Source organism: Pinus tabuliformis, chromosome Q (genome assembly GCF_031772625.1).
Source record: "Pinus tabuliformis cultivar Carrire ecotype Pingquan chromosome Q, CPIR1, whole genome shotgun sequence".
Taxonomy (NCBI): Eukaryota; Viridiplantae; Streptophyta; class Pinopsida; order Pinales; family Pinaceae; genus Pinus; species Pinus tabuliformis.
In genome coordinates, this window is record NC_142296.1 from 331,712,220 (window position 1) to 331,720,678 (window position 8,459).

The following is an 8,459-nucleotide window of genomic DNA, read 5'->3' on the forward strand; positions in this document are numbered from 1 at the left end:
AAATGAAAAGGTAAGTAAAATTCCACAAGCATATTGGCAAGGTATGAAATTTCAATTCAAAGCTCCAAAAAACATGAAGAAATATTACTATTTGGATGAAACACCTTAATTCAAAATGTACTGTCAGTGGATTCCTCAAATGGAACTAAAACTAGAAATAAAACATATTACTAAAATAGATTTGAGAGTTGATTTATTGTTGCACCAGAACTTGACAAAACATTATACAACTATTTTTAATTCATAATCTTAACATGATTTGTAACCATAATTTCAAATGCTTTTCTAAAATTGCCCATTATTAAGTTAGATAGGCCAAACATCTATGCATCTTGAAATTATTTCAACCACGTAAATAGTTGTTAAAATTGGCAACTAGGGCCAAATTCCACTTTGGACGGCTCCAATGGGGAAGATTATTGTAGCATTATTGCAGCCCCTATGACAACCAAGTCTTAGCTAGCCATGATGCTCAGAGAACTATTTCGAGGAAGTTTAGCTCCTATGGTGTACTAAACATTTTCGACATATTTCAGAATTTGTATCAGGAAAAAAATAATTTTTGAAAGTTTGATGATATACTTTGGATTTCTGAAATATTTCAAAATCCAAATTTGAAAAAGAGAATTTTTGAAAATTTGATGGCGTAATTGAAAGTTTTCAAATATTTCAGAATCTGCACTTGCTAAGATAAATGCCTTCTCCAAAATTTAAAACTATATTTGGAGTGGTTCACATTTCTTTGAAACAAGAACAACCCTGTGGTTGATGCTAGCTAACTGAAGGGAGCAAGAATTTGCTTTGCATCTTCTTGATACAAATTCATGAAGGGAAGGGATAGAGGGGTGCTCTTCCATTTTCCTGAGTGGGTGGAGTATGCCTCACAATCCCAATTGTTGTTCACATCACTTGCGATCAACCATGGACTTTTGTTCCATTCATTGTGGAGGGTGCCTAGTTTCCAGATATATTCTACTAGCACACATGTCAACATCTCTTCAATCAAATAGTTTGGCAACTCAAAAACCTATGAGAGAGTGTCCACCATTTTCAAAGTTCAAAAGTGAAGGTGTATGAGATAAATGTGCTTGAAATTTTATATTAAAGACATTCAGTTGCTTCTCTCTTCTTTGACTCTACAAAATGTTTAATTTTTACAAAGAGTCCTTGAGATTATGCTGGATAAGAAAAGTGTCAGGTAGGCATAAATGGAAGGATAAGTCTTAACCAGATACATAGATTCAAATATAATATAATATTATGTGACTTTTAGTTTTTGCGTTTTATTTTTTTAAGAGGCCTTTGGGATTCTCAAAGACTATTCAAGTTCATTTATGACTTTTCATATTCCTCGCAGATGAATAATGTAAATTTTCCATAATGTTTAAATATAAGGTTTGAAACCTTTTTTCTTTTAAGGTGTATGAGAGTGAAAAAATAGAGCTGAAAAATGTAAGCAGATAGTATCCAATAGTTAAATATACTCTAGGAATAAATATATTATAGGAATATGTTGTTTTAAGGAAGATCACAAACAAATGGTAGGAGAAGCCAAATTGTTTTGATGAATGATTGTTTAAGGTTAACTAGCAACTTTAGAACTTAACTTGAAATAGTTCTTAGAATAATTACAAATATAGTTCTAAATTGATGTCTTATGCGAAAAAGAAAGTGTTATCTAATGTTGTTTCAAAGATGACCACAAATTGTTGTCTAGTAGAAGTTGTAAGTCTTCTATTGAATGGTGATTTTTAGAAGACCACAAACCAAATTGCGCTCAAGATTCTAGGCTTTGGCTACCAACTCTAGTTCTAGCTATGGTCATTCATAAAAAAAGTGATCCAATCAAGGTGAATATTTACCCTTGTAGGTGTTTTATGATTGGAAAGTCTATATGAAGGATGGCTATGCTTTCTAAAATACTCACAAGAATGAATATTGAAACATTGATCTTTCAGGTGGCCATTTCGATGACAATATTGGAATTTAGGAATATGATGCAAAAGTGGAGTGGGTAAAGATGAGATTTCTTGAAAGAACCCAATACTCTTGAGCTAGATTGGTTTGGAGCAGTCTAAAATGTTAAATATCACTTTATTTTCATATCCAAGAGTTAATTATACACATGTTGCTAATGACTTCTTCCCAAGATATGATGATGACATTAGGAAGAGTGAGGTGACTTTTTTATGTTTATTTGAATGTGCTCCTAAAGTGGCATCACTGATTTGATCATGTAGTGGCTATTCATAGAATGTTTTCTCAAACTCAAACAAAGAATCATTCTAAACAAGTACTAGTTTATAATGTTTATTCTTCTAATATAATTCATCTTGTTCAAGCTATAATTCAAGATGGATAAATTCAATTTTGTTCTATAAATATTGTAAACAATTTAGGACATATATAAAAGTTGCTTTGTTGAGTGTGTTTGTTTTGTTGATAGCAGAGAGTATTAGAGTATTCAGTAACTCTAATAACTCATCAATTTGAGTCATTTTCTCAATAATTCGAGATCAACAAATGAGGGGTGTTGGCTTCTACCAAAAAGAACCTACTTACTACAATTCAACTAGAAAGACAATTCATAAATTACAACTCAAGTTTGGTAGAATTACCTTGTTGGCTTAGTGGGGCCTGACCCAGTTTCGGAAGTGATTTAACCAAGCAAATCCCGGTACTACTGGCCCTTTCGGCAACAATCCATGGAGCGCGGACTGAGGTCTCACCCGAAGTAGTATGGGAGGGTGCTAGAACAAGGTTTTCACACCTCGGGGATGTCTGATATGTGGTGATTGGTACGAGGTCCAGCCTTCACACTTAGTATGCTATGTGCACCTGCGGCCACCCCGCGCCTTGTGATACTGTCTTCGTGCAGTTCTAGCTGCAGTGCAACCTGTGTTATTTACCCAAGTCTTCCTTAATTAGTCTTCTTTAGCTGATTACTTAGATTAAATTCACATATAAGAATTCATACGAGTATTCATCAAGTGCACGTAGTAAATAACAAAGTAAAAGTAATGCATAACATCAAAATACAAATTCAAGAATAGGTGCATAGAACAAAATTCTCTTTATTAACTTTCAATTCCAAGTACAAATCTGACTCCGCCCTATGCACTCGGCTGCAGGGGTCCACGCACTCAGCTATGGACTCTACTAGGCCACTACGCACTGAGCTGCAGAACCTCTTCCTACCACTATGACCTAGTACACTTCAGATTCCACTCTAGGATCTAACCATGCCTTCGCATCTTTATCTATTATCTACTAAGCTAAGCTATCTTTACACTTAGAGCCTTGCTCTATTTATACAATCGCATGGTCCGTGGACCATGGGTAGGCTGACACAACTTTAAATTAAATTACCATTCTTAGGACGGACAACCCTATGACTCGATTATACAATTTGTGCTCCGCGCCAGTACTTCGCAAAGTTCTACACCATCTTCGACCAAAAGTTGGGCTTTAAACCCCAAAACCTACTGCGGGGGATCCCATGCCCAACAGGCCCCCAACACAATCATTGTGACTCATCCCGAGTCACTCCGTTGGTGCGGCGATATTTGCGCGTAGTCCATCCAATTGGTCTCGCGCAGCTTGGGTGTCCATGGCACACTGTTCTGCTATCTACTGTACTTGTTGCACACGTATCTCTGAACCTTCGTGAGCAGGGTCACATTCCTGTCTAACCGCATTAATTCGCTACATTTGTGCAAGCTTTCCTTCAATGGTAGCTGTAATTGTGAAAGCTTCATCGATCCATGGTTGGATGCGCACTTTAAGCAAGGCTTATTTTTTTTGCGTGGCGTCTAACTGGTCCTTTAGTGCCCATGCCTGCTAGAGTTTTGCAAGTCGTTGAGTAAGGACAACCATCTGCATGGTCCCCCGGACACTATCATACTCCTTCTGCAGCTTGCGCGCCTCTATCTCTAGGCGTTGTAGGTTTGGATCTTCCTGCATGTATGTAAACATGGTTAATGCTTGATCCAACATCCTTGTGCAGTCCTGTACTGCTTGGCCAATTTGCTCCAACCCCGTTTGGGTAGCGCGGGCATGCTGCTCTTTGACCTCTGGGGGTGTGGAAGGCTATGCCTTCAACTGTAGCTCGGCGATTTGTAGGTTCAGCTCCAATTGAACCTTCGCCATTTCCTTCTTGGCCTCGCAGAATCTGGCCGCCAATCGGTGGACTCGCTCTGCTGCTGGTAGTTTTTCCAACATTGCCAACTCTGAGATGCTCCTATATGCATCCTCTACCGCCTTCCCCAGTCTGCGAGCCTGCACAACCAGCTCATCACGCTAGAGGCTTAGCTGATCCATGTTGACTTTCTGTTTATTCAAGACCTGGATCATGTGGCCTCCCCTGGCGCGGAGCTCTGTGATGACCCCATCCTATAACTAGTACAGGGTTTCACGCAGCAGCACTGCCAAGTTTAAGCCGATGTCTTTCATGCTGCTCATCGCAACTTGGTCAACCTTGCTTGTTGCTACTAGGGCAACTTCGGGAAACACAAAAGGGTTGTCCCTACGGATGCGCAGCATCTATTCAACCTCTACGGTTCCTGCTGTGATGTACGGAGCCATTGTACATGTTTGGGGGGGTTGTACCTATAAGCCTTGTAGCTCCATGCTGAGCGCCCCCAACACAGTGTTCTGCTCCATCCTCATTTCCTGGAGCATGTCATTTGTGACCTTACGAACCGTTTCATTGATGTCAAACATATCACCTTCTGTGAGCGTGATCGAGTCAACGAACTTCTTTGTCACCTTCACCTTCTTCCTGGGAGCTGCTTTCTTAGGGAGATGTGACCGCTCGAGTTGGGTCGATGCTGAACTGGGGTCCATGCACTCTTTTGTCCTATCCACTTCCCTGGTCTGCTGCCCCATGGACATCTCCTAGCCCTCCTTGGGCTCTTCTGTTGGCGCTATTGTGCTTTCTACCATTTGTGCCGCTACTGCTGCATCAGCTGTCTTCTGCTGTGTAGCTGCTTCTTGTTCCTGTCGCCTCTTTTTAGCCAGTTGTGCTATGCGCAACTTGGTTTCCTTCTTCCTTTGCTGGGCTACAACCTTCTCCATCACTGCCAACTCCAGGGTGCACCACTCTAAAGGCCATGACTCCATCACTGTGAAGATCGCATCATCCGTTGTGATGAATGGAAGCTTCACCCATTTCTGTACTAGATCCTTGCATGCCTAGATATACAGGTTATGCATATCCACCTTAAACTCTGCCGAGCTTTACAAGCTGTTACAAACCGTGGGAGATAGGAACAGCCTTCGGTTGATCCACATTCGGATGCTTGCCTCCACGAACACCTAGAAAACCTTTGTCTCTCGAATCCTCTTTGCATCTTTTGTAACCCAAAGCGAGGTGTACCTCACAACTTCAGGCAAATCATGCTCAATACTAGGAAACTAGCTGTCCTTCGGTAGTTCCCCTGTAACCAACAAGATGGATAAGAGAAACCACGTGTAGTGGAAGGTCTTACCCTGCTCTTGGGCCTCCTTGCAGTTCGTCAGAAACTCCTCGTAGAGGAACTATGCCCAGTTGAACTATACCCCCTCCGCGCACTTCTCTACCAGTGCAATCACAAACGCTGGCACTTCATTGGCGCGACATTTCCTCATTAGCTTGCCGGCCAGCAGCTGGGTGGCTATGCACACCCCTTTGTCCTTAATGCTTGCAATTGTGTACCCCCACTTTTTCTTCTCTAGTTTATACTTGGCCTTCATAGCTTCTGCGAGGGCCAGGTTGCTGCTTTTTCCCGTTATGGCTACGAGGTTGTGTCCTTTGAAGGGTAGTCAAGAAATTCTATGAAATAGGTTGGCCATGATGGGAACAGGATCCTCCAGCCAGAGATACCCATTATGCACTAGACACATTAGCTAGCTGATGATGAAAATGGTGATGGGTGTGCGGTGGTAGTGGGGTATCCATCGCAGATGGAGTAACCCAGATTTCTCCACACCATGCAACCATTTTTGCGGCTCGGGCCCCTCTGAATTCTGCTTCATTAAACTCTCCGTGGCCAAATGTAGGAACTTCTCGCTGTCCGCAAGGTTCCAATCCTCGAACTTCATGGTAGGTACTCGTACCAAAGGTGGACCTTCAAACCTTATAGCATTGGGGAGGAGCGGGGTCTAGAGCACACTCTTCATGGCGTCCAGGTCTTTCAGTATCTTCACTTTTCCTTTCCATGGGGGAACGTATGTAGGTAACTTCGTTGCGGAAGACATTGGTGAGACATACTACTCCACATTGTCTTGCACCTCAATTTGAGCAATTACAGCTTGCAAGTATTCCTCCTCTTCATCTGATTCAACGGTGATAGCTTTTCCTTTTTCTTCCATTTACAATTTACCAAACCGTGGGTTTCTTGGGGATACATGGACTGGTCCCATAGTCTGCTTATCTTTCTTTGTCCGTAGTGTTTGTGGTGATTTTGGAACTTCTGGTGCAACTACTGCCTCTCCGGGCTCCTCATGGGCCATATGGGACTCTGAGGTATCTTCGACGAATCACACTCTTTTTCTGGTAGCAATCATTATGTCTACAGTCAAAGGTGGTAAGAGTACGCGGTGCTTACTACTCTGTAATTGCTCAATTCTCAAACAACCAAGTGTTACCTCATCGCTAGCCCTGGGGATTTTATAGCATCTTTTGAATTTGAATTCGACCATTCCCCCCACTTCTGAGTCATTAATGCATTCTTGGTGGCAGATCATCCCAAATCTAGCTCTTAATTCGTGTCTTAATTACTCACTGCCTGCTCCTCTTTGCCTTAAATTGGACATCTTTTCATGAACAGTGACACCAACAGTCACCTCCCAGCCTACCTGCATGGCAAGGCAGCCCCCTATGCACAGGCGTGACCCCTGTGACATACTGATCTTGCGCACAATGTCCTTATGGCGCAGCTCCCACACAGACTCTTTTATAGTCTCGTTCTCTCTTTTAACTACTTGGAGTGCTGAGACTATGCTTTTGATGGCTAGTCAAGTGGTTGCACCACCTGTGTGAGACTTCAATTCACCTTCCAACCTAGTCTATGGGCACTCCTTAATTATCCTTACAATAGTCAGTGCCATGCATTCTTCCTTATGCAGTGTACTCCCCTAGTTACTTTGTCTGGTAAGGTGCGGTCGTAGCCATGGTGGGAAAGTCACAATTGCTCAACGAGAATCTTTTAACGTAGTAGTATGGCTGCCCCATATCTTGACCTGTTATTTTATTGACGCGACATGCTTACGTGATTTTGTTTTCCAGTTTTTTGATCTCCGCATCCATTAACATGTTTTTCTTCCTCATTCGTACCTGATCCTCTTCGAGTTCACGAAGCTTAAGATTCCCTTGCTGAATGGCTTCCTAAATCTGCATATGTTTGCCCTCACGTAGCTACATAATTCCTTCATTCTGGTCCTCCTGTACTGTCCCAATTGTGGGAGCTATTGCATGAGGACTCCTTTTCTCCAAAATTATGGTCTTGACCCTACTCTTCAACTTTGGAATCATCTCCATGGTTAGGATTTTGCACATGGCCCCATCGGCCCATCAGACCGTTTCTACGTGTAGGTCCCAATCAGTTCGTCTCGCCTGGTGAACTCTGTTCAAGATTCCGCTTACCTTCTTGAATGATTCTATGTGGATCGTTTGTGGTGCATGTCTCCTCTCCTGATGCTGTGTCCTGTTCCAATTTTTGATCCTGAATATGGGATGTGCTTGTGTGGACTGCACAGCACATGTATGTACCCATAGAGACAGGTGGGTGCGCAAGTTGTTCTGTCCTTGCTGACCAACTTTTGTTCGAAGCAAGGGGCTTCCAAACCATAGGTGCATCATCCTTATACATCTGTGTCAGTCCTCAAAATTTCCTTGATGTGTATCCCACCATCTTCTGGGTGTTTCACGCAGTGCCCATTTCAACGCATCGAACCACTGATGTTCTGGTACTGCACTTTCAAATTTGCTCAGGAATTCATTCACCGCTGTTAATCCATCATATGTCGGCAGATCTCTTGCTTCTGTTGTCACGCAACACAGTGATCTAATCATCATGTTGCAATTCAGCATTGTCACTTCATGCAACCAATTCTGCCAGAGCTCTACTTCTTCGTCTGAATCCAAAGTACAGGAGCTTTCACACTCCCACAAAATCCTCCCATTTACCGTCGGATTCACCCAATCCTAGTCTCATGCCGTTATCTTGTAAATATAATCGAGATCATCGTCGCTATCATTGTCATGCACTGGTTCAGTGTAGTTCACTCCTTCGGCTGGGTCCAGTGGGACTACTACGCGTAGCGAATTTTTCTCGAAGATCATTTTGCACTTCTTCAGGTTGATGACTCCATTCATATCGATGGCCTAGTCTATTTCTAACAACGTGGGATAGGTATTGTTGTCATCGAAAATCTCTATAACTTCAAAATTCGTCTGTGTGCTCGTGCCTTCAATATCA

At 42.2% G+C, this 8,459-nt stretch overlaps 1 pseudogene; it reads right to left on the reverse strand.

The window, feature by feature from the left end:
- LOC149219533 (uncharacterized) overlaps nucleotides 1-4,887 on the reverse strand; it is an 89,406-nt pseudogene extending 84,519 nt beyond the window's left edge.
- Nucleotides 4,888-8,459: the final 3,572 nt, after the last annotated feature.